Raw genomic sequence first — 27,157 nt, 5'->3', positions numbered from 1 at the left:
CTGAAATTAATAACTTTATAAAATAAAATGAAAATCAATTTTGTGTGTTAAAATGGAAAAAAATGAAGGAGAAAGATAGAAACATATTAATATATGGATATATCTCACCTTGATTCATTTCTGTCCTTGTCTCCTCTCCCGATGTGAGTAATGTTATTTTGTCTGTAGTAAAATTTACTGATTAGTATGAATTATGTTTGATACATAAAGTCTAATTGCTCATAACCCTAGAAACATAAAAATAAGAGAATGGATATATTTAGCATGCAAAAGCACACAAGATATATCATACATATTTTACCCGTGTTTCACCTTATTGAATTACTGTCTGTGATTTAGGGTGATGGGCTATCAGCAACATCTCCATAGAGACCCTGACACTCTCATCCTCAGTGAACATTTGCCTTTGGGGAAACATTTTTTTTCTGGGCCCTTTTATGGATTCATTCAATGAGCAGATATTTTATATAGATTTTGGTATTAGAAGAATATCTCAAAACATGTAGCTGTCAACTAACAACTACAATTGAATCCAGCAGATGAAGCTATTAAACAATTGGCAATACTGAGGAAGAAGTTCCTAAGTACATCTCAGAGACTGAAATAAGGACTGTTGGGACATAAGCAAAAGATTCATGAAGGAGGTATATTAGATCTGCTCTTAAAAGAAGTACAGTAAGTCCTCTACTTACAAACAAATTCCATTCTGAGACCACATTCATAAATCCAATTTGTTCATAAGTGCAAGAAAGTTAGCTTAGACACCCAACTAACACAGTCGGCTATAGTATTGTACTGTATTAGGTTTGTAATACTATTCACACAAATAATACATATAAAACAAAGACAAAAAATGAAGAAAGCATTTTTAATTTTATAGTACTGTACCTTGAAAAAAACAGTAGTGCAGTATAACAGCTGGTATATAGGGGCTGGTACTGAGTGAAGAGGCAAGAAGGGTTACTGACCGGAGGAGGGAGAGGAGGTGGGAGATGATGGAGCTGAAGGATCATTAGCAATGGGAGATGTGTCTAAAGTGTTAGAAATTCTAAGGCAAGCTAACCACTAAATCAAGCATATAGCTTCTGACATGTCATATATAATTTCATTCTGTCCTGGAAGATCAGGCTCTAATCTAGAAATGTGGGATTTAGCAGATTTCAACAGAATGATCCAACAAGAAGAGAGCTGGTCCATAGTCTATGGTTCTGTTTTTTTGCACACCTGGTTCCATCTTGCCTCAGAGTCGGCCTGATGCTCATGCATCTGGAGACCCCTGTCCACAACTCTGCCACAGCCCTGCAAACTGAAATATCTTGGACATTAATCGGGACTCAAGATATAGTTTTCAGTGACACAGTTCAATCTAGAGAGAGGGGAGTTGGGAAAAGTCCATTGTAGGTCTTGGAAGAAATTACAGTGTCATTTGGCTAAAAAACTAGATGAATCCAAGAATTCTGAGAATGATCGAGAAGGATGCCAAATTGCTCCCTCCCATGGACCACACAGTCTCCTCTTTCCCTGTGTAATTGTGTGCTCATAATAGAGCCATGATGGAAACTTCTAAAGCATAAATCTTATATGCTAATTTTACAGTCTGGGCACCTTCATGCTGACTAAAGGAAGCCATCAAAGACTTTCAAACAGTAGATTTTTATATGCAGTTTTGCTTTTTACATAGCTATAAATTTGGGGAAGAAATAGATAGAAATACTATTCCTTTCAAGAAGAAGCAATATTCCATAACATCAAATCTCTTCAAAAGATCTCGTTTGTTAAAGTGCTTCATAGATATAACCAGAACTGGCAAGCTACTAAAAATGTGGGCATGACCATTTTTCATGTGTAATGCTTTGCTTATTTCAAGTACCCGGAACAATGATTCCAAGCTGCTGATTTAATCCTGGTAAGACACCCTCACAGTAAGAGTAATAGATGTACTTCAAAAGAGATTTGCACATTTCTATGGCAAGTTCATACTGCTGCTTCTGACATTCTCTGTTTCCTTTGACATAGAGAGGCAGGAGGAAGGAGAAAGGCAAAGAACTTTATGGCTGTAGATCTGAAGGTGAATCTAGCCAACCTGGTTTAAAATAACATCACCCATTGTTCTTCATCCATTCCTTAAGGATTTATGTTGAGACTATGCCCCGTTCCCTAAGCAATTCATATCTGAAAAATTATTACCTTCATGATGAACAATGTACTAAATAAATATAAGAATAATGTTGAATGAAAGAATAACTATTTTCTTAAAATTTTTATTCATTTATTTCTGGCTGTGCTGGATATTTATTGCTGCTGCTGCTGCTGCTAAGTTGCTTCAGTTGTGTCTGACTCTATGCGACCCCATAGATGGCAGCCCACCAGACTACCCTGTCCCTGGGATTCTCCAGGCAAGAACACTTGGGTGGGTAGGCTTCTCATTGCAGTGGCTTCTCTTGTTGCACAGATTCTAGGGTCCAGGTTTCAGCTGCTGAGTGGCATGTGGGATCTTTCCCAACCAGGGACGGATACTGTGTCTCTTGCATTGGCAGGTGGATTCTTAACCATTGGACCACCAGGGAAGTCTTGAAAGAATAATTCTGATGTTGAAAATATGCCCGTTATATCTGTCCCTAAAGATTGAAAAAAAAATCTCATTTTAAAGAACATACATTACAGGCTAATATTTTCAAGCTTTCTTTAACATTGATCTTGAAAGCAAGAAATGATTTAATCCTGAATCTCTAAAATAAAGGTTTTTTTTGTTTGCTTATTTGTTTTTAAAGCAGTCTCTGCTGATATCATAGGTTCTCCTGTCACTGAAGAAGTTGCCTCAGTCATGTCTGATTCTGTGCAACCCTATGGACTATAGCCCGCCAGGGTCCTCTGTCCATGGAATTCTCCAGATAAAAATAGTGGAGTGGGTTGCCATGCCCTCCTGCAGGGTATCTTCCCAATCCAGGGATCGAACCTCATCTTCATGTCTCCTGCTTTGGTAGGCAGGTTCTTTACCACAAGCGTCACCTGGGAAGCCCTCTGTTTGGTCTTTTAATACAAGGTCATCTTGGAAAGAGTTATAAGAATGGCTGGACCCAAATACTGGTTTTCTCATCTATGTAGCTTGGACTCCAGGAAAGTTTGAACTTTTTAATATGATAGAGTTTGAACTTCCCATCCACTTGGGAGCTCTAAGTTTTAATGAGTTTTTTGGAATGTATGTGGACAGAGGACTTGCCTAACCCGGGAATCTTAAGTGGCTAGTTGAAAAGTAGACTTCTTTGATCTATTTCCTCCAAAAGAGTAATGGTCAACTCTTCAGGCTCTCACGGAGCCACAGAAAAGATGATGAAAGCCATGAACTCCAGATTCAGAAAAGCTCATGCATCTTCATATGCTCAGACTTTTGCAAGTCATTTCAGGGAGGTCTTGTCTTGCTCAGAACTTCTTCATGGTACCTCTTAATTCCATCAGTCATGGGATCCATAGTTCCCTAATATCAGATAATTTGCAGACATTAGTGATGGCTTGGCGTGCCACGATTCATGGGGTCACAAAGAGTTGGACACGACTGAGCGACTGAACTGAACTGAACTGAGTCATTTAGGAAGTATATTTAGATAAGATAAATCTTAACTGTTCTTGGAGAAGTGAACTGGGGAGAAGAGACTGGTTAGAATTATAAAATAAAATTTGTTTCTTATTTTCCATTAAAAATGGAGTCTTTTGAGTAAAGAAGTCCTTAGTCATTTTAGAATTTCAATTTAATTGAGGGTCATTCGTCCATGAAGTGCCCTTCCTTTAAGCATTGTTATGGAAAGCAGTAGTTTAAGTATTAAACACACAATCCTTTATAAGCAGATTGACTAAGTTTGCTCTTCAACTTCTTTGCATCTTAAATTACCTACAAAACAAATAGTAATTATGTCTAGCTTGTAAGGTTATTTTGAATATCATGTGAATTCACTTTGTATGTCAAACATTTAGCAAGGGATCTGACATAGTAAACAATAAATATTAGCTATCATTCTTATAAGAAGAAAAGTGTATATGCAAAAGTTTTCATTCTTTTTTCAAACAGATGTGTATTTAAGAGAGTGTCCATCAGAAAAGTCAATATGTAATATCAAGTACTGACATTTACATTTGGACTCAAACGTGAGTTGTTAATGGGATATTTTAGTAATATGTACAGACCTCTTTTCTTTGAGTCTAGTCAAGTCACAGTGGGTGCAGTGAAGTAGAAAATCAAAATAATAAGCAGAGTTTAACGCACAGAAGTGTATTAAATGGGCTTGAAAGACACTCCTATCTTGGAAGTTTTATATTTCAAGGAAATGTTTTAGGATGTTTAATAAGACAAACACAACATGATTTCCTTTTGAGATGGAACACATTTTATACTCTGGATTTCACATATTTAAATGCAATGAATGAAGAAAGGAAATGAATCTTGCTAATGAAGTCCTGGATGATGTGATGAACTTTGAATACTAGAATTTTGGAGTGTTTGGGGAACAAAGTTTGTATTGGCATTAATTCTACTATTTATTTTCCAAAAATCTTCTTACATTCCCTTGTTTTCTATTGTAAAATTATATTTTGAAATACACAATATACATTTGAAATCAATACACATTTGAAATGCGAACCGATATTCTTGTTTCAATACAATTGCACTGAATATGCAAATCCATGTCATCCAGTCCACTGTTTATGAACAGCTTGAAAAGGGAGATAACGGGGTTAATGCAGCACCAGGATCTTATTTTGCAAGCCAGTTAGGTTTCCAGGAGACAAGACTTAATATTCTTTTCAACTTCATTATTATTTCAGTCCTACAAGGGAAGTGCAGAGTTTCTCTCTTTTGCAAGATGCTCCAGGAAATTGAGGCAAAATTCCCACCCAACAGAAAAGACTGATAAAATTTTAGGCCTAAATATCCAGATGTTTTAGTTACAGGAATGCTTACCTTTGTATTTCTTTCTTCTGCTTCGATAGATCACAGTGTCTTTCCAATCGACTACTGAGGAAAGGAAGTCATTCTCTTTGTGTTTCTAGTTGTCCTAAAGATGAAATTTTAGCAAAGTCTCTCTCATGTATTATTGTAGAATATAAAATTATTTTTTCACAAATACTGACAACATCCACATAGCCATTTTTCTTAATGGCTTCTGTGTGGATACTTGGAATAGTACTTTGGATTTCTTCTTTCACATATTCACATTATTTTTCATAATTCTAATGTTTACATAAATATAGAATTTGTGGTTCAAGGCATTAAAGACTCATCTTCCTTACAAAGCCTTCTCTGACTACCCAAGGTAAATTGATCATCCCTTTCTCTCTATGGCACTGATTGTTTGTGACATTTATCTAACATTTATGAATGGCTGTCTGGAAAAGACCACATTTGGTTATTATATATGCTGTGTACAAGGTGGATAAGAATATCAGCTCCTCTGTGACAAAATTTATCTTACACTTTTTGTACTGGCCTTAGTCCCATCATCTATGCTTCAGAACATAGAAATACAGGTAATGAAACTAGCTGTAGAGCCCCTTTCTTGGTGGAGCCCCTTGCCAGTCTCTATATGTTCTCTTCCAGGTATAGGAAGGATCACACACCTCCAGTTGTAGGTTAGAATCATGCAGTGCTGCTCCAGCCAGGGTCACAATTTATACTTTTGCCGATTCTGTGGCTGCAGGTAAAACTTATGGGGGACCCTTCAAAACCCTTCTAACCCAATATTTATAATAGCTAATACATGAAAGCAACCTAAATGTCCATAAATAGATGAATGGAAAAAGATAATGGGAGATATACATATATACATACACATACATGCAGTGGAATGTTACTCAGCCATGAAAAGAATATAATAATGTCTTTTACAGCAACATGGATGGACCTTTATATTATTACACTAAATGAAATGATGCACAGAAAGACAGATATATGATCCCACTTGTGTCTGGAATCTAAAAAAAAAAAAAATTATACAAATGAAGTTATTTACAAAACAGAAACAGACTCACAGACATGGAAAACAAACCTATGGCTACCAAAGAGGAAAAGGGTGAGGGATTAATTAGAAATTTGGAATTAGCAGAAACAAACTGCTACATATAAAATAGATAAACAGGGTCCTGCTGTACAGCATATGGAATTATATTCAATAGCATGTAATAGCTTGTAATAACCTACATGGAAAAAAATCTGAGAAAATAATATATATATGTGTGGTGGTGGTGGTTTAATCACTAAGTGGTGTCCAACTCTGGCGATCCCATGGACTGTAGCCTGCCAGGCTCCTCTGTCCATGGGATTCTCCAGGCAAGAATACTGGAGTGGGTTGCCATTTCCTTCTCCAGAGGCTCTTCATGACCCAGGAATCAAACCTGGGTCTCCTGTATTGCAGGCAGATTCTTTACCAACTGAGCTATGAGGGAAGCCCCAATATAGAAGTATATTATATATATATATACGCACATATATAAATATATATATATATATATACACATATATAAATATATATAAAATAAAACCTCTGCCTCCCTTTAATCTTCAGTGACTACTTGCTTTTGGTAGATCTCATCAAACTTTCAAACCTTATCATTGAATCTAAACAGCAGGCTCAATAAACATAATTCTTCAGAGAAATTTACATAGGCCAGTTACCAATAAAGTGTTGGAGATTAAGACACTGTTCTAAAAGATTACAATAAAAATAAATTTCAATCAAATATGTTTGTGGAAAAACAGTTATTTTTCTGTTTTCTCTATAATAAAAACTATGAAATTGCTGCTCTCACAATTGAGGTGTACACAATTGGTACACTTGCCTATTAGTAACTTGCTATTGGTTACTTGCTATTGGTAACTAGCCTATGTAAATTTCTCTGCAGTAAGTTTCTTATTCAGAATTTGCTTCTTGCCCAGGGACAAGCCCTAGGGAAATTCCGACTTCACATCTAACCTGGCCCCCTTCAGTTCAGCCAGGTCCTGTCTGCCCCCTCTCCTCACTCCATAAATCCTGGAATATGGTGAGAGCAGAAAAAATGCTCATAGTGTCTTTATGGTTCTCATGAAAGGAACCAAAAAGTGTCAGAAAAAATATGTTACAGAGATGTGGTATATAGTATATTAATAATCAAAGGGTTTACATTACTTTCAGCTTCTGTGATATTTATGTCATTTGTCAACTTTAAAAAGCAATGTATGTCATTTTTTCTTTTAAATTCTGTATAAGTCCTAAAGCATTCACTCTTGGACCTACTTTTTATTATTATTTTTTTTTTCCTAAGGCGTCTTCTCAGTTCATAAGTGCTTCAGATGCCGCAAAACCGTTTTTCTATCCCAGGCAGAATTACATATCCAACTGTTTCTATTACCTTCCCATGGATGCTCCTGTGACACTTGACACTCATTATGAACCCACTAGCTCTCCTGAGTTCCAAGACACTTTTTTCGCCCACCTGTATTTTTTCTTTCTCCAAATGGGAGCATTTCTGCCTACATTAGCCTTAAAATTCAGGTCAAAGGTCATCTCTGACCAGGCCTCCGTAAGCTGAATTACTTCCCCAGCCCTGAGCTTCCATAGACTCTAGTGCCTTGTTTTATCAGAGAATTCATCTTACTGAATTTTCATGTTCTGTTTATTTGTCCTCTTTCCTGAATAGCTTCTTACATACTTGAGCAGAGAAACTCCTGAGTTGTTCTCCTTGTAGTCTCATTTATCACAGGACTTGACTTTATGTATAATACATAAAATATGCATATTTTGCTTTCTAACTCACCCGCACAATTTCACTCTCTATTTCCTTGATTCATTTATCCAACAGGCAAACACTGAGTATGTTCTGGGGATGAGTGTACAACGAGGTTTATGATGCAGAACCTTGTATGAAGTTGCCCTGAAACTTTATTAAATACTCTCTCTACCTTGGACACAAGACCCTTATAATGTAGATACTATACTATTATACCCTCCAGCAGATTAGGAAGCCAAGGCATTCAGAAATGAATGTTGTAGCCAGTAAGTGGCAAAGCAGGGTTTAAATTTAAGCAGGCGGCACCACTCATAGCCACCCTCTGTGGCTTCAGATGCCACAAACCCTCCATCTCTAGTAACTGTCCGGTATCTGATACAGAACTGCACTAGATATAATACTAGCCTGCGATAGCTCCCTGTAAATAAGGAAAATTGACGCAAGTAAACGTTGTGACTAAAAGTAAAAGAATATTTGAACAACTAAAAGCTTTTATTAAATGAAGACACATAAAGAATTCCTATCATTATTTTACTCATGCCTTGTTTTCTAAATCGTATTACAAAGCACTTAAATTATAACAACTACAGAGTAATTATGTTAATTTTTAAAAAAGAGGAAAAAGTACACTATTCCACTAAAAACAAGGTATATTTTACTCCATTTTATTTCTTCTAGACCTTCTCATTGGATTTATTTTTTAATTTACTTTTTATTATCTATCTTAAATTTCTAGCAAGGAATGTATTATATTTAGGTATTCACTTAATTTTGGACTTTCAGGTATCCTAAATTTCTACTACCAGAGCTAATCTTTCAGTGGATTATCAACGTATATATTTTTCTCATTTTGTATGTAAATGTATGTCATTTTTGTCCCAGAAGATTAATGTTATCATGAACATTTCTCTGATATTAGTAATAAAATTTAATTTTAATTTTTTTAATTTAATTTTTAAATTTATTTTAAAATTTTTAATTTAATTTTTAAAATTTATTTTAATTGGAGGTTAATTACTTTATAATACTGTATTGGTTTTGCCATACATCAACATGAATCCACCACGGGTGTACATGTGTTCCCCATCCTGAACCCCCCTCCCACCTCCCTCCCGATCTCATCCCTCTGGGTCATCCCAGTGCACCAGCCCCAAGCATCCTGTATCCTGCATTGAGCCTAGACTGGCGATTCATTTCTTATATGATATTATACATGTTTCAATGCCATTCTCCCAACTCATCCCACCCTTTCCCTCTCCCACAGAGTCCAAAAGACTCTTCTATACATCTGTGTCTCTTTTGCTGTCTCAAATACAAGGATATCATTACCATCTTTCTAAATTCCATATATATGTGTTAGTATACTGTATTGGTGTTTTTCCTTCTGGCTTGCTTCGCTCTGTATAATAGGCTCCAGCTTCATCCACCTCATTAGAATTGATTCAAATGTATTCTTTTTAATGGCTGAGTAATACTCCATTGTGTATATGTACTCAAAGACTTTATTTAAATAAGTGACTTCGGTACCTGATCAAAATCAAACTATGATTGTATTTTAAAGATTTGTAAGTCAAAATCAAAATAGAACATTATAATATTGCTTGACTTTTCCAATAAGATAATTTCCCAGAAGAAATTTTTTTTTTTTTCTAGACTTTGACAGACGCTTGAATATATTGGTAATCATGCTCTCTCTGGCTTTTTTTTTTTTTCTTTTTAGTTACAGTTGTCAGATTGCATTATCTCGTTTTTAGAAATTTTATCTAATTCTTATTAAGACCATTGACACTATCCCAGCAGCCTATTAATGAGTACTTTCTTTTTAAAAATATCTTTGAATTCAAAAGAGGATGATTTGCTTGTTATAAAGCTGTTCAGATATGTGAAACCTTTGGCTTAGAATTTTAAAACTTTACTTGCTTTTTTCCACCCAAATCTTATAACAGCTGATTCCAGCAGTGTTTTACTCTGCATTTCCAAATTTTTCTACTCACCAAATGTCCTGCTTGCAGAATCATACTTCTTGATTTTTAGACTTCCATTTCCTTTTAGTTTTGTGGTACTTTTTCTCTGCTGCTGAAATTAAGAATTTATAAGTTATTTTCACCACAGTTACCTTGATGGGTTATTTGAGGATGAAGGGAAGAGCCACGACATTGTTACAGATTAGCTTGCCTTTGTATCACTTTTCCTAACACTGGCCAACAGCATTCTACACTTAAAAATATTTTAGGATTTGACTCTGGTCCTTGTTTTACACAATGTGATTTCTTTAAGACATACTTTCTTCTTTTTTCCTGGAAAAAAAAAGAAAGAAACAGCAGCTTCTCATAAATATATTAATACTATACATTAAAGATTAATTTATGACAGAAATTGTACCTTTAAAAAATTCCCTATTTTTTGATTTTATCTTGGGCATGTCTATGTCAATATTACTTCATTGATTGATCTGTGCTTTTAATTAGTCTCATTGTATTGAATCTCTAAGTAAATAATATATACCCTTGCTGATTCATTCTCTCTCTCTCTGTCTCTCTCTCTTTCTCCATTAGAATAGATATGTGATATATATCTTGTATTATTCTCTAGTTCTAACATCTGGCTCCCCATTTCCTTTGGGTTAAAATTAAAATAATTCAGATACTGTAAGTGTCTTAGCAGAGCAAATCATAGAAACCTGGGTTTGAATCCCAGTTCTATGACTTAGTACTATTTTGTGACCATGGAAACTTTTTAACTTTATAAAAGAAGTTTCATCAGCAAGAAAATTGCCTGTCTCTGAGGAAGTATTAGTAAAATTAACTGAGATAATGCATGCATAATATTTGGTTTGTGTGCTTGCTAGGTTGCTTCAATCAGGTCCAACTCTGTGACTCTATGGATCGTAGTCTGCCAGGCTCCTGTGCCCATGGGATTCTCCAGGCAAGAGTACTGGAGTGAGTTGCCATGCCCTCTTCCAAGAAGTCTTCCTTACCCAGGGATCAAACTCACATCTCTTATGTCTTCTGCACTGGAAGGTGGGTTCTTTACCACTAGCAAAACCTGGGAAGCCCATATCTGATATACAGTAGAGCAAAAATATTTCTTCATTTCTGTCGTTTTAGTTTCTAGCCTTCCACTATCTTTCTGATTTTTTTTCTCTAATATTAAGTATTTTTCCAACAACCACCACGTACTAGATACTGTTTTAATTTCTATGAAGGATGTAAGACAAAAGTAGCAATCTCCCTGCCCTCAAAACAACAAAGGTATAAAAACAACAAAGACAGGGTAACTGAATCTCAGGGAACAAAGGTGGGAGTTATAAGGTTGAGGCTTGTGGAGAGGTTAGGGCTAGATGGAAAGGGGATTTCAAATTCTTTTTCAAGAGAAATGGAAGGCTATTAATGAGATTCCAACAAAAGATCAAATGGATTTTGAAAGAGCATAACCTTGCTGTGAAAATGAATTAGAGGAAGCAGAGATTAAGCAGGAAGGGGTCCCAAGAAAAATTGATAGAGATAACTGATTTGAATAAGATTGGTGACAGCCAACCTGGACAGAAGTGGATGCATTAGAGAAATACTTTGCAGGAAGTATTTTGCAGGAAGACTCAACAAGACTTGATCTCAGGACTCGTAAAAGAGAGGACAATGCCAAAGTGGATTTCAAGGTTATTAGAAGGTGGAATTTTATAATTCCATATTATATCCTTTTTTGTGTGTGAATACTCTTTCCTCAGATGCACTGGAAATGCCTTATGAAACCAGGTATAGCAGAGACTTATATAACTCTCAAATGCTTCTCTTATAACAGATAATCAGTAAATGCTTGATGAATGAGTAATTGCTTAGGAAAAAAAAGAAAGAAACTTGTTCAGTTTTCTGTGGTTGTCCAGGGACCAGGTGGCCTTTGTGTAACTATCTAATTATTTCAATCTCATTAAAAACACCACATGATTACTCACAGCCATAGTGATAAGCACGACTTTAACAAACTTCCAAAGAATCTCACATCTTCATTATACTCAATTTAACTCCTCTTCTCGAATTGTTAACAAACTGAAAATAAGTAGGATCTACTTTATTTTCTTCTTATTAGTGACATTAGTGAAACAAAATGTGCTGCTGTTGAGAGAAGTAAGAAAAGATAATGCCAATGTATTTACCAAAAGGGTAGTCACCTTGAAATTACTGAATTCTAGGAATATATGATAAATATATATATTGAAAATAAATGTTAGTTTTAAAACTAAGGTATTTTGATAATTTGCTTTAAAAATGGATATTTCTGAGTATGTGTATGTCTGTTGTCTTTAAATTAGTGGTATCTTGACCTTGGAAGAGGTTGCAAATTAAAAAAAAAAAAAACAGAGAGAGAGAGAAATAAATGTGTACAGGATAATAGTGAGCATGAGGAGTCAATGGACTGGAAATATAATAAGTACTTGAATAAAAATGACAAAAGGTCATTTAAAAAAAAAATTGGGTTGAATGAGTAGCCAAAATTGTTCCTAGTTTCTTTGAGATGGAAGGCTAGATTGAGTGAAATAGTGGAGAGGGTATGAGTTATAGTCAAGTCATCACATTCAGAGATACTTGATTTTACCTTCGGAAAGACGAGCAATCTGCCGGCATGCCTTCTTGACTTCTTGCCTCCCAGTCATTCACCAAGTTGCTGTTCAGTGGCTCTAGTGTACTGGCTATTGATGGTACAAAAAGCAAAATATAATCCCGCTCCTGAAGTCGTATATGACCTTAAGGGTGACAGACATATAAACAGATCATCATAAGATAGCACAATAATGTTGAGTTCTGGGCAAGACTTACCTAAGTCCAGCCCTCTCCTGGTTTACAGCAGATCACCATTCTGTCTGGGCACTTATTACTGGAAAGTCTGGCCATGACTTCCCAGTCCTTCACAGACCTGTACTCCAAATATACCCCATGGGCTATAGTCCATGGAATTCTACAGGCGAGAACACTGGAGTGGGTAGACTTTCCCTTCTCCAGGGGAGCTTTCCAATGCAGGGATCCAACCCAGGTCTCCTGCATTGCAGGCAGATTCTTTACTAGCTGAGTCACAAGGAAAACCCAAGAATAATGGAGAGGGTAGCCTATCTATCCCTTCTCCAGCAGATCTTCCTGACTTAGGAATCAAACCGGGGTCTCCTGCATTGCAGGCAGATTCTTTACCAACAGAGCTACCAGGGAAGCCCAAGTGCTCCAAATACTTGCTATCAATTATTGGATTTGGCATGTGAGTTGGAGTCTATTGGTTTTTATCACATGTGTTGCAAAAAAAAAAAAAAAAAAGAAAAGAGCGCTAGGGAATCAGGGACCTTCTTTCCAAAATTATTGAGGTAAGCAATTCTGTAACAAAATATTTTGACTCAAGTTTGCTCATAGCTCAGTTGGTAATGGCACCCCACTCCAGTATACTCTTGCCTGGAAAATCCCATGGATGGAGTAGCCTGGTAGGCTGCAGTCCATGGGGTTGCTAAGAATCGGACAGGACTGAGCGACTTCACTTTCACTTTTCACTTTCACGCATTGGAGAAGGAAATGGCAACCCACTCCAGTATTCTTGCCTAGAGAATCCCAGGGATGGGGGAGCCTGGTGGGCTGCCGTCTATGGGGTCGCACAGAGTCGGACAAGAATGAAGCTACTTAGCAGCAGCAGCAGCAGTTGGTAAAGAATCTGCCTGCAATGCAGGAGACCCCAGTTCAATTACTGGGTGGGGAAGATCCACTGGAGAAGGGATAGGCTACCCACTCCAAAATTCTTGGGCCTCTCTGGTGGCTCAATTGGTAAAGAATCAGCCTGCAATGCAGAGACCTGGGTTCAAACCCTGGGTTGGGAAGATCCCCCGGAGAAGGGAATGGCTACTTGCTCTAGTATTCTGGCCTGGAGAATTACAGTCCATGGGGTCACAAAGAGTCGGACACAACTGAGCGACTTTCACTTTGCTGTTTTTCACTGTTGTTTGCTAGTTGAGTAAATAATAGGTGGAACCCTTGGACAGATACAATAGCATAAATACACCCCCCACCCACACCTGTGAGACTAGTTCTTTGTAAACCAAAGTAAGTCCATTTGTAAACAATTTACACTAAACCAGTTGAGACATAGATAACTGAATAATCAAGTACTTATTTGATTTGCTGAGTTATCTGTCATGTTATGACTAAAATGTGTCCCTCTCAGAAATGACACTGCTTTTGGCAAATATTTTGCATTCCATTTAGCATTTCTGAGCTCTTGGTGTGTTTCTAAATTTTCCTCAGAGCATTCTTAACTGAAACAATGTAGAAAAATGATTTCCACAAATACAATGAAGTGAGCTAGATGCAGTACTGAGCCAGGAATGAGAGTAGCTACGGTCTTCATGTTACCTCATGCTGTGTGGCCCAGAAGGAGAGGTGGCGTGTGGTAATTCAGGCAGGACCCAGGCCATCTGTCCAGCTTGCAGACCTCCCCAGAGCAGCATGGCTCCAGCCTGTGAGTAGGTTTTCCGCTTTAGTTCAGTTCAGTTCAGTCACTCAGTCATGCCCAACTCTGCGACTCCACGGACTGCCTGTCCATCACTAACTCCCGGAATTTCTCTTCACTCATATTTATTTTATCATTGAAAATAAAATCCTGGAGTTGAAGGAATCGTTTGAGGTATTCTGTTTTTTTTTTTTTTTTTTTTATGGGCTGAGTACACAAGAACTTTGGACTTTCTGGAATGTGAGAAAGAATTTGAAGAGCTATTAGTCTAGTATGTCAGGGAGTTGAAGACATGGTGCCTGGGACCTATTATATACTCAATAAATTTTTATTTATAATAAATTTTTATTGAGTGTACAGATAAAAATGTAATTACAATCTGATCTCAAATAAAGAGTTTATTTTGGCTGAGGGCTAGAATCCAAATTGCCTTATTGGTCAGTAGGAAGTCAAATGGGAGCAAAGAAACGGATTCTCTGTATTAATTTTAGCAATACAGCATCTGTAACTAAAAATAATCTATCTAGACCAGTTGTCCTGAAATACCATTTACAGAGCAAATAGACCAAAATCACACAGGGGAATTTTTAGCAACCCATATTTATGGTTTGGGCTTCTCAGGTGGCTTAATGATAGAATCTGCCTGCCAATGCAGCAGACATGAGTTTGATCCCTGGGTCAGGAAGATCCCCTGGAGAAGGAAATGGCTACCAAATCCAGTTTTCTTGACTGGGAAATCCCATGGACAGAGGAGCCTGGTGGGCTACAGTCCAGTTCAGTTCAGTTCAGTTCAGTCGCTCAGTAGTGTCTGACTCTTTGCGACCCCATGAATCGCAACATGCCAGGCCTCCTTGTTCATCACCAACTCCCGGAGTTCACTCAGACTCACGTCCATCGAGTCGGTGATGCCATCCAGCCGTCTCATCCTCTGTCATCCACTTCTGCTCTTGCCCCCAATCCCTCCCAGCATCAGAGTCTTTTCCAGTGAGTCAACTCTTTGCATGAGGTGGCCAAAGTCCTGGAGTTTCAGCTTTAGCATCATTCCTTCTCACAAAAAACGTTAGACATGACTTAGTAGCTAAAAAACAATGAGTTCATGAATTACACTCACTAACATTTGAATTTATTAGATGTAAGTTGGGCCAAGTTATGTGAATTTCACTTAAAGTTCACTAGGTAACCCTAATATATTGCAAGATTGGGAAACATTTTCAGAGCTCAGTTTTCAACCTACAGTGTTCTGGCAAGGTCATTTGCTCCTGCTGGCTGGGATACCTCCTGTGGCAAGGGGCTCACTGTATACACACACACACACATGCACACATATATATGTGTGCATATGTGTGTGTATGTGTATATATGTATATGTATATATATATATATGAAATGCATAGAAGAGGAAAGAAAAGAAAGAGAAAGGAAAGAGAGAAAAGAGGAGGGGAAGAAGAAAGATACATGTAATTAGGGAATTTTGGATAATCACTTTGAAATCAAGTTTACAAAGAGTAAGAATACTTAGCTGCTAAATGTAGCAAATTATACACATTAAATTATTTGAAACACCACTTTAAATAAGATTGAAGAGAACATAGAACAAACACCTTCTCCTGCAATTATTTTCTTTCCTTTTATGGAACATTTGTAAGTACCGAGCCCAAAGCCAAGACTTATCCATTTATCTCATTTATTTTTTCAAACTTACTTCTCATCTATTTAATTATCCCATTTTAATTGCAAAGAAATTAAGTCTCAGAGAAAGTAAGTAACTTTTCCAACATTTTACAGTTAAGCAAATGGGGAAACCAGGATGTAAAACCAGGCTTATCTGACTATATATTTAATTAACCATTATTTTATTTTATTTTTTTATTTAGGAAATGACAATGAAAAAACTAATATTACATATTAGCATAAAGATGGATCACGGAACAGAAAAAGAGTTACAGAGTAATCAGCAAGTATACGTGTTCTCAAGTACAAAAATACTAAATCAGGAATTGGATAATAATATTTTTAAAGGTTTTGAATTAGAAGGAATTGTATTTAGTCTAGGGTATAATTAATCTGTAATTTTCTCAAGTCAAATTGTTTCTTTTTGTCTCATCTTTCCTATGAATCAGGTCTTATTTAACTAAACTTCAGTGCAGTGGTTAGACAAGCAATTTCGTCTTTGGGAAGTTATGAGTACAACACATAACAGAAAAATACTAAGGCATCTAAAAGCAAAGGACCACATTTATTATATCAATACTTGTTTTCATAGTGACATCAGAAAAATAATTTAAATTTTTATTTCTGTGAATAGAAAACTAGTTTTGTATTTCTTTAAACAAAATTTCCTTTTCATCATTTTATTTGCATTTCCTGAAAATAATACTACACACACACACATGCACACACACACACACACATATATATATATATATATATATATCCTGGAATTAACTCAAATCCCTGATCCAATATTTCATAACTTTAACTCCACAGGTAAAATAGAAAAGCAGGATAAAGGAAGAAGTTTTGGTTCAATTATTCCCTTATTGAAGTTGGCAAGCCAAAAGTGTGCCCTAGACTTCAAGTACCTTTTCTGTCATTTTAAAAGTGTATCAGTTCAGTTCAGTTCAGTCGCTCAGTCGTGTCTGACTCTTTGTGACCCCATGAATTGCAGCACGCCAGGCCTCCCTGTCGATCACCAACTCTCAGAGTTCACTCAAAATCATGTCCATCGAGTCAGTGATGCCATCCAGCCATCTCATCCTCTGTTGTCCCCTTCTCCTCTTGCCCCCAATCCCTCCCAATATCAGAGTCTTTTCCAATGAGTCAACTCTTCGCCTGAGGTGGCCAAAGTACTGGAGTTTCAGCTTTGGCATCATTCCTTCCAAAGAAATCCCAGGGCTGATCTCCTTCAGAATGGACTGGTTGGATCTCCTTGCAGTCCAAGGGACTCTCAAGAGTCTTCTCCAACACTGCAGTTCAAAAACATCAATTCTTCGGTGTTCAGCCTTCTTCACAGTCCAACTCTCACATACATACATGACTACTGGAAAAACCATAGCCTTGACTAGTAAACAAAGATATTTAAAGAAGATAATATACTTAGTAACTTAAAATTTAAATCAGAGAAATTTGCTGCTTCCCTTATATCTATGATGGTATTTATGTTGGACTTAGACAAAAAAAGGAACTCTAGTCACGTAAGTATTGTAATCTAAAAAAAAAAAAATTCATATAGATTATGCCTTTGTTCTACTTATAACAAAAGCCTTTTTTTAAGACTTAAAGGAAATATTTTTAATTGTCATTTCCTTATGTGAAGATAAATAAATTTTATATGTTCACCCCCATACCACCAATATTTCAAAATTTCTGTGTCTTTCCCCCACTCTGCTAAGTCACCTCAGTCGTGTCCGACTCTTAGCGACCCCATGGACTGCAGCCTGCCAGGCTCCTCCGCCCATGGGATTTCCAGGCAAGAACACTGGAGTGGGTTGCCATGTCCTTAAATCAGTTTCATTAACTGTCTGAATTTATTTGAATACAGAGAAAAATCTATCAAAATCCTTCCAAACAAAGTGGTTTTATTTTTTAAGTTATAGATGTTATTATATTTCATGTTTTCAATTCCAGACTTTTTTTTTCAAGAAGGTGAAGGGAAATGAGGATAAATCAGACATTTAAATGAATTATTTCAAAGAGAGAAAATGATATAATGAATTAGATTTCAATAAATCACATAATGAAGTATATTATAATATAAAAACTTTTTGAGATTAAAAGTAAACCATAGTAAATGGTAACTGCAAGGAAATAACACTAATGACTTTCAGAAACAGCAACAACAACAACTGCTATGTCAAACACTATTCTTTTAAAATAATACTTGAAGTCTATAGATTGTCTATTAGGACCATTAATGATCTATTTTATTTTAGAACTTCCACAATGAAGAAATGATTCATTTCAAACATCTGCATAGATCACACCCTTGTAAATAAAGCAGCCCCATTTGAATATTAGTGATGAAATAGGTCCCTTTTTGTTTTATTCATGTATTGATTTTACTACATGTGTCTTTCTCAGAGGCAAACTCAAAAATCATTTAAGTTACTTTAATATGGCAGTAACTAAGTTTGAATTTTTTTTTAGCTGGGTGTTTTATGAATATTTATCCTCCCCTTGGAACATATGCTTTATCATATTGATTGGAAAAATGTCTAGAGTTAATTGACAACAGATAATTTGGGATTGGAAAGAGAAAAAAGATGAGAATGTAATTAAAAATCACAAGTGTATACATTCACGAGGCAGTTTAAAGAAAGGTTATGTGAATTCAAGCAACCTATATTTGCTACCATAAGAGGAAAGAGCCAGGCATTACATGTAAGAAACTGATACAGAGGCTAGAATGGATTGTCTGGACACCCGTACTTCCATAAAGTCACTGTGGTTGGAGTTTTTTCTTTCTGTTTTTTAATACCTCAGGTAGGAAGTGAGTTTGAGACTCACTTCTAGATGCCAAAGTGTAGTCTTTCTCAGTTAAAATGCCTTCTGAGTATAAGAAAAATATATATTTCTATCTCTTGAAATTACATCTCATTTCTGCATTCACAGTGATAAGATTCTCAAAGTGGAAGCTCACCAGGAAAAAAAAAAAAATTATTCTGCACATCTCTTGTCACTTTAACAGACAGGATTCAGTCAGGAAAATGGAAACCACTTTAGAATATTTAAGTAGATTTATCACAGTAACTCCTTTGGAAAAGCGAATGGCTACCCACTCCAGTATTCTTGACTGGAGAATTCCAGGAGAGAAGAGCCTGGTGGGCTATAGTCTACGGGGTCACAAGGAGTCACACATGAATGAGCAACTAACACTTTCATTTTTCTTCTTTGGGAAGTCTACTTGAACTTTCAGAATGAGCATCAGTAAATGTTAGTCTCAGTAATAGGATCTAAATGTTGCTCCTCCCTAAACAGGTCATGTAGGAATATTTCAGACAGACATCAGTTCAGTTCAGTTCAGTTCAGTCGCTCAGTCATGTCTGACTCTTTGCGACTCCATGAACTGCAGCAAGCCAGGCCTCCCTGTCCATCACCAACTCCCAGAGTCCACCCAAACCCATGTCCATTGAGTTGGCATTGCCATCCAAACATCTCATCCTCTGGAGTCCCCTTCTCCTCCTGCCCTCAATCTTTCCCAGCATCAAGGTCTTTTGAAATGAGTCAGCTCTTCGCATCAGGTGGCCAAAGTATTGGACAGACATACAGATCTGAAAAAGGTGAGATTCATGGGCCAGGGCCCAGAAGTTAATGCAACATACCAGGTCTGATAAAATCTAGGGTGGTCTGTGATTTCTATGGCAGGGAAGTTCTTGCTTTCCTTTTAACTTTCCAGATCTGAGAGTCCCTGTTATTGGTACTGGAATCATGCATCAGTGAGTTCTGGAGAATCTAGCTCCAGGGTTTCTAGACCCTTTAGACAAAGGACAACTCTTAAAAGACAGCAATGACCAAGCGTGCAGAAAAGATGAGCTCGCACCCTTTGTTAGTACTAAGGACGAGGATTTTTTAGGTACCTTTGCTAAAGCAGTCTCTTTTCTAAAATTCTTTCAATAATAGGTATTTATTGGCTCATTTTCTGTGAAACTAGATATGTTTAGGATACAGTCACACTGTATTCTATGAAAATATTTGTGATATAAATGAAGTTTAAAAGGGAAGTGGCTTGAGGGAAAATAATTAGAGATGTGGAAATTATACATTTTAGAGACATGGGTGTGATAGTTTGCTAGGGCTGTTGTGACAGAATATCATAGATTAGGTGGCTTAAACAACAGAAATATATTTTCTCACAGTTCTGGTGGTTAGAAGACCCAGATTAAGACGTTGGAAGAGTTGAGAGCACGAGTGCTAAATCATTTCAGTTGTGTATGACTCTTTTGCAACCCTATAGACTGTAGCTCACTGGACTCCTTTGTCCATGGGATTCCTCAAAGAAGAACACTGGAATAGGTTGCCATGTCATCCTCTAGGGCACCTTCCTGATCCAGGGATCGAACCTGTGTCTCCTATGTCTCCTGCATTGGCAGGGGGGTTCTTTACCACTAGCACCAGCTAGGGGGCCCAGTTGGCAAAACTAGTCTCTACAATTCATAGGGGCAACCTGATCTGCAGGTCTCTCCTGGCTTCTCATGGTTTGCTGGAAATCACTGGCATCTTGGCATGCAGGCACATTAGCCCAGGGTCTTTCTTGCTGTTCCCATGGCATTCTGTGCCTCTTCACATCATCTCTCCTACATGCGTGTTGGTTCGGTCTCTGTTCTGTGTTCAGATCTCCTCTTTTTATGATGATATAGGCCATGTTGAATTAGGGACTCACTTTGCTCTGGTATGACATCAGCTTAACTAATTACATCTGCAAGGACCCTATTTCCGAATTAAGTTCCATCCTGTGATGCTGGGGTCAAGACTTTAGCTTATGAATTTTAGAGGGAATGCAATGTAACAATAATGTTGGTTTGAATTTCAGTTCCATTACTAAACTATTATGGATTAGCACTTAGCATTTTCTCTTTCAAATTTCTCCTACATAAGAAAAATGATTTATAGCTCATTTCAAAGGTTTTCATGAGAATAAATTTTTTAAAATTGTGACTTTTTCCACGTTTGACAGAACAGGCACTAACTAAATATGATGGCTCCCCTAGTTTTAACGGCAATTGAGCTTTTTTCTTTTAAGCTTCCCAATAGCTTCGTATTGAGTGCAGCACTTTCACGGCATCTTCTTTCAGGATTTGAAATAGCTCAACTGGAATTCCATCACCTCTACTAGCTTTGTTCATAGTGATGCTTTCTAAGGCCCACTTGACTCCACATTCCAGGATGACTGGCTGTAGGTGAGTGATCATACCATTGTGATTATCTGGGTCATAAAGATCTTTTTTATACAGTTCTTCTGTTTATTCTTGCCACCTGTTCTTAATATCTTCTGCTTCTGTTAGGGCCATACCATTTCTGTCCTTTATCGATCACATCTTTGCATAAAATGTTCCCTTGGTATCTCTAATATTCTTGAAGAGATCTCTAGTCTTTCCCATTCTGTTCTTTTCCTCTATTTCTTTGCACTGATTGCTGAGGAAGGCTTTCTTATCTCTTCTTGCTATTCTTTGGAACTCTGCATTCAGATGCTTACATCTTTCCTTTTCTCCTTTGCTTTTTGCTTCTCTTCTTTTCACAGCTATTTGTAAGGACTGCTCAGACAGCCATCTTGCCTTTTTGCTTTTCTTTTACATGGGGATGGTCTTGATCCCTGTCTTCTGTACAATGTCACAAACCTCCGTCCATAATTCATCAGGCACTCTGTCTATCAGATCTAGTCCCTTAAATCTATTTCTCACTTCCACTGTATAATCCTAAGGGATTTGATTTAGGTTATACCTGAATGGTCTAGTGCACTCAATATGCCAGCAAATTTGGAAAACTCAGCAGTGGCCACAGGACTGGAAAAGATCAGTTTGCATTCCAATCCCAAAGAAAGGCAATGCCAAAGAATGCTCAAACTACTGCACAATTGCACTCACCTCACAAGCTAGTAAAGTAATGCTCAAAATTCTCCAAGCCAGGCTTCAGCAACACGTGAACCATGAACTTCAAGATGTTCAAGCTAGTTTTAGAAAAGGCAGAGGAACCAGAGATCAAATTGCCAACATCCACTGGATCATGGAAAAAAGCAAGAGAGTTCCAGAAAAACATCTATTTCTGCTGTATTGACTATGCCAAAGCCTTTGACTGTGTGGATCACAATCAACTGTGGAAAATTCTGAAAGAGATGGGAATGCCAAACCATCTGACCTGCCTCTTGAGAAATCTGTATGCAGGTCAGGAAGCCACAGTTAGAACTGGACATGGAACAACAGACTGGTTCCAAATAGGAAAAGGAGTACGTCAAGGCTGTATATTGTCACCCTGCTTATTGAACTTCTATGCAGAGTACATTATGAGAAACGCTGGGCTGGAAGAAGCACAAGCTGGAATCAAGTTTGCTTAGAGAAATATCAATAACCTCAGATATGCAGATGACACCACCCTTATGGCAGAAGTGAAGAGGAACTAAAAAGCCTCTTGATGAAAGTGAAAGAGGAGAGTGAAAAAGCTGGCTTAAAGCTCAACAATCAGAAAATGAAGATCATGGCATCTGGTCCCATCGCTTCATGGCAAACAGATGGGGAAACAGTGGAAACAGTGTCAGACTTTATTTCGGGGGGCTCCAAAATCACTGCAGATGGTGACTGCAGCCATGAAATTAAAAGACGCTTACTCCTTGGAAGAAAGGTTATGACCAACCTAGACAGCATATTGAAAAGCAGAGACATTACTTTGCCAACAAACGTCTGCCTAGTCGAGGCTATGGCTTTACTAGTAGTCATGTATGGATGTGAGAGTTGGACTGTGAAGAAAGCTGAGTGCCGAAGAATTGATACTTTTGAACTGTGGTGTTGGAAAAGACTCTTGAGAGTCCCTTGGACTGCAAGGAGATCCAACCAGTCCATTCTGAAGGAGATCAGCCCTGGGATTTCTTTGGAAGGAATGATGCTAAAGCTGAAACTCCAGTACTTTGGCCACCTCATGCGAAGAGTTGACTCATTGGAAAAGACTGTGATGCTGGGAGGGATTGGGGGCAGGAGGAGAAGGGGACGGCCGAGGATGAGATGGCTGGATGGCATCACTAACTCGATGGACGTGAGTCTGAGTGAACTCTGGGAGTTGGTAATGGACAGGGAGGCCTGGTGTGCTGCGATTCATGGGGTCGCAAAGAGTTGGACATGACTGAGAGACTGAACTGAACTGAATAGCTTCGTAAGTGTTTGCTTTTATAATTTTCATATTTCCAGTTTGATATTTTTTCTATTTAGAGAAGTCCTTTTTACATTTCTTATAAAGCTAGTTTGGTAATGCTGAACTCTTAATTTTGCTTGTCTGTAAAACTCCTTCAAATGTGAACGAAAGGCTTGCTTGATAGAGTAGGTTTTCTTGATTGTAGGTTTTTCCTTTTCATCACTTTAAATGTATTTGACCTTCTGGCCTGCACAGTTTCTACTGAAAAGTCAACTGATAGTCTTATGGGAGTTCCTCTGCATGTAATTTGTTGCTTCTTCTTTGCTGCTTTTAATAGTTTAACTTTCACCATTTTAATTATGTTTCTCTGTGTGGTCCTCTTTGGGACGATCTTATTTGGGAATCTCTGCGATTCTGGACTTGGATGTCTGTGTCCTTTCTTAGGTTGGGAGGTTCTCAGCTATTTTGTATTCAGATTTCTTCTCTGCACCTTTCTCTCCATTTCTTCTTCTGGGACCCACACAATGTAAATGTTAGTACACTGGATATTATTTCATAGGTATCTTAAACTGTCTTCATTTAAATTTTTTTTTCTATTCCACTTGTATGATTTTCACTACCCTGTCATCTAATTCACTGATCATGAGGATTAGTTGATTTGTCATAGTCTTTAATACACAATGAGACTACCCAGGTGGTGCTAGTGGTAAAGAACCCACCTGCCAATGCAGGAGACGTAAGAAATGCATGTTTCATCCCTGGGTTAGGAAAATCTGATGGAGAAGGAAATGGCAACCTACTCCAGTATTCTTGCTTGGAGAGTCCCCATGGACAGAGGAGCCTGGTGGGCTACAGTCCACGGGGTCACACAGAGTCAGACATAACTGAGCAACTAACATTTTAGTCTTTAATACATAGTAAGAGTTTAGTAGGGCTTCCCTGGTGCCTCAGACCGTAAAGTGTTTGCCCTCAATGTGGGAGACCTGGGTTCGATCCCTGGGTCGAGAAGATCCTCTGGAGAAGGATATAGCAACCCACTCCAGTACTCTTGCCTGGAAAATCCCATGGACAGAGGAGCCTTGTAAACTACAGTCCACGGGGTCACAAAGAGGCGGGCACGACTGAATAAATATTTATAGAATTAATTATTCTAAATATCCTATTCTCTTGGTATCCTAAAGAAATTATTTTTAAAATTTCCATAGCTTCTAAATTTCAAATTTGTTGTTTTTGCATTAAAAATGAAAAGCTTACTTACATATTTACATTTTTATACTGAAGTTACTGCTTGGTTTTAGTGATCTGAGTTAGGCACCTATTGATGATCAAGAAGTATTTCAGAAGGGCATTGAACAGGCACAGATCACAATAGAAAGATTTTTCCATATGACTAAACAAAGCATTGATGTTAACATGGGAAATAACAGTTTATGCTATCTAGTAATAATAATCAAGCTGTTGCTGAGTGCTTGATGTTCTAGCAGGAAGACAGGCTGGGGCCAGAATATCAAGATCATAAAATGCTGTGCTGAGTACTTTGACCTTATGGTCACATAATTGTCTAGAAAGTTTTGCAAGTCTCAGGTCTGAAGTAAGCAACGTTGTGAGAAGAAAACTTAAAAGGAGCAGGTGATAGAAGGAAAGAGGAGAAACTTCTCTCTCCTAGATCCTACACCTTTATTCCACTTCTCAGTTTTTGCTTGCTTCTGTTTCAGGTTTGTGCTGCCCCAAGTGAGCAACAACTCCAGCTCCGTAACTGATTTGGCTGCCTTGCTGTGTACTTGGCTGTCTTGTGTTGTCACTCATGTGAAAGGCTTCCTTGATTCCATCACAGTTGCAGATCTATATTTTTCCCAAAGGAAGCCATCCTATGTCATAGAAGGAAAATGCAAGCATCACCCTGGCAGAATAACATGCGGGCAATTGATGCTCTGGGAACAAGTAGGTACACTATCTTGCTAATGTGACCCGTTTCTCTACTTTAAAGGAGGGACATTTTACCAGATAAAGAAAGTTTTATGAGATTATCAAACTGAAGTGTTTGGAGATTCAGTTATTTGTTGAATATGTATTAGGTTCACGTGTATTTGCAGAGATTATCTGGGGATCAAAAGAAACTGAGAGTAAACAGTCTCAACATCCCAAATGAGAATATTAACATGAATGGATTAAAAAAAAAAGACAGGATAATTCAAAATCATATCTTTCTTGAATATTTTATTCAATGGCATGCTCCTTGAACTTATCAGTGACACAAACAGTCCCAAGGTTCAAAGTCAATCAGATAGTAGAGAAGTAAGTTACAAGGGACCTGAGGTTATCTATGCTAAAGAAGAGAAAAAGATGAAAAAAATGTTTTTTGAAAATGACAACAGCAGAGACTAGAGATCATGAACATTTTATCTCTAACTCTGTTTCTAACCATAAAAGACAGTGACTACTTTGATGTGTTATGATTTATTCTCCCCATAAGACATACTTAGGGAACAAAAATGAATATGGCACAGACTCTGTTGTTAAAAAACTCAAATTGAGAACATTTTATATGAAAAGTTATATATAAAAATAAATATAAATTTTGGCCTTGAATATGTTTTTATTTTAATATGCATGGAAGTGGTTTCAGATGAAATATTTTAAGTACTCTTTTAGCACTTTGATTTTATGGAAACATCACATATATACCATTTGTTGTAGTCTGATTTGTGTTCACCTTCATATCAGCAGGATTTTAGTCCAAAATGAGTGGCAGCTGTAAATGTAGTGAGTCTTTTCTTATAGATTTTTTTCTTTTTAAGATAAAGCCCTATGATATAAGCATAAACATTTTATCACGACTTATCTATACATTCTCTTTTAAGACTTTTGCTTATATTTCTGGTATAAAATACCTAGGAATTTCATAGTTTTTTGAAAAAATAAATCTTTGTGCAAAGAACTACAGGCATTGTGGGAAAAGGGCCTTATCTCTATTAGGGATTACAATAATTCAAGCTTTGTAAATAATTAATTCCTATTACAGTTAAATGAATTATTTGTTTTCAAATGCAAAATTAATACAGGTAAAATAGAGATTATGTTTACAATGTAGAAATAAATAATTTAAAAACACATGAAAAAGAATAAATCATTTATGGTTTATTTTAAAATAAGTAATGAAATAAGATTAAATTTTTTTCAAAAGAGAAATTTTTTAACTTCATTAGCAACTGAGCTTTCAATCAAAACTCCTCTTTTGGGAATAGCTTGAAGGTATATAGCAAAGTTGAAAATCTCCAATTAATTTTCTTTCTCAATTAGAAAATAATGTCAATAACACATAGCTATTTTGAAGCAGCTTGAGAAATGGAGATGTTACTAGGATTAGGCCTTAAAAATGAATGTGTTAGGGTAGATTGGAAAAATGTGAAAATCCATTGAAACATTATCTTCTCATTTCACCTAAGCACTCTAGATACTCCTGATAATACAAAAACATAAAGGACTGTGTGAATGCATCCAGAAGTTACCTACTGAGAATAACCTATGCATAAACATTATAATCTATCTATTAAGGTTTTGAAACTGCAATCTACAATATAGGACATGGCATTTTTAATTCTTAAGAAAAATGAACAGACAATAAAACTATGAATTAAGATTGAGAGAAATCTCCATGAAAAATATTGCACAACTTAATACATTTATCTTGACTGTACTGACTATACTGTGTTTAGTAAGAAGCAAGATCAAATAATATTATTTTAGAAACCAAATTACTTTTGAATGAGTCCTGCCCCAGGGAAAATATGTTAGGTTGATTACTTTAAGAAAAAAATAAAACAAAAATTTATTAGACTTGCTGAGTAAAAGAACTATGCTAAGAAAGAGAAGAAAAAATCAGAAGGACTAAATACTCTTAAAACATCATTAACCATATCCTACACCAACAAAGTCTTCCATAACAAAATTTTGTTTGTTTATATTGATGGGATGAAGGTGATGGAGTAGAATACAAGTGGGGAAAAGAAGAAATCATTTGATAATAATCTTGCTTTAGAAATTTAGCCAAGACAAAAACAATCTCCAAGGTTATGCCTTAAGATCAATACAC

The sequence above is a fragment of the Capra hircus genome, chromosome 29, assembly GCF_001704415.2.
Source record: "Capra hircus breed San Clemente chromosome 29, ASM170441v1, whole genome shotgun sequence".
NCBI lineage: Eukaryota > Metazoa > Chordata > Mammalia > Artiodactyla > Bovidae > Capra > Capra hircus.
Note: the sequence above shows the minus strand (reverse complement) of the source record.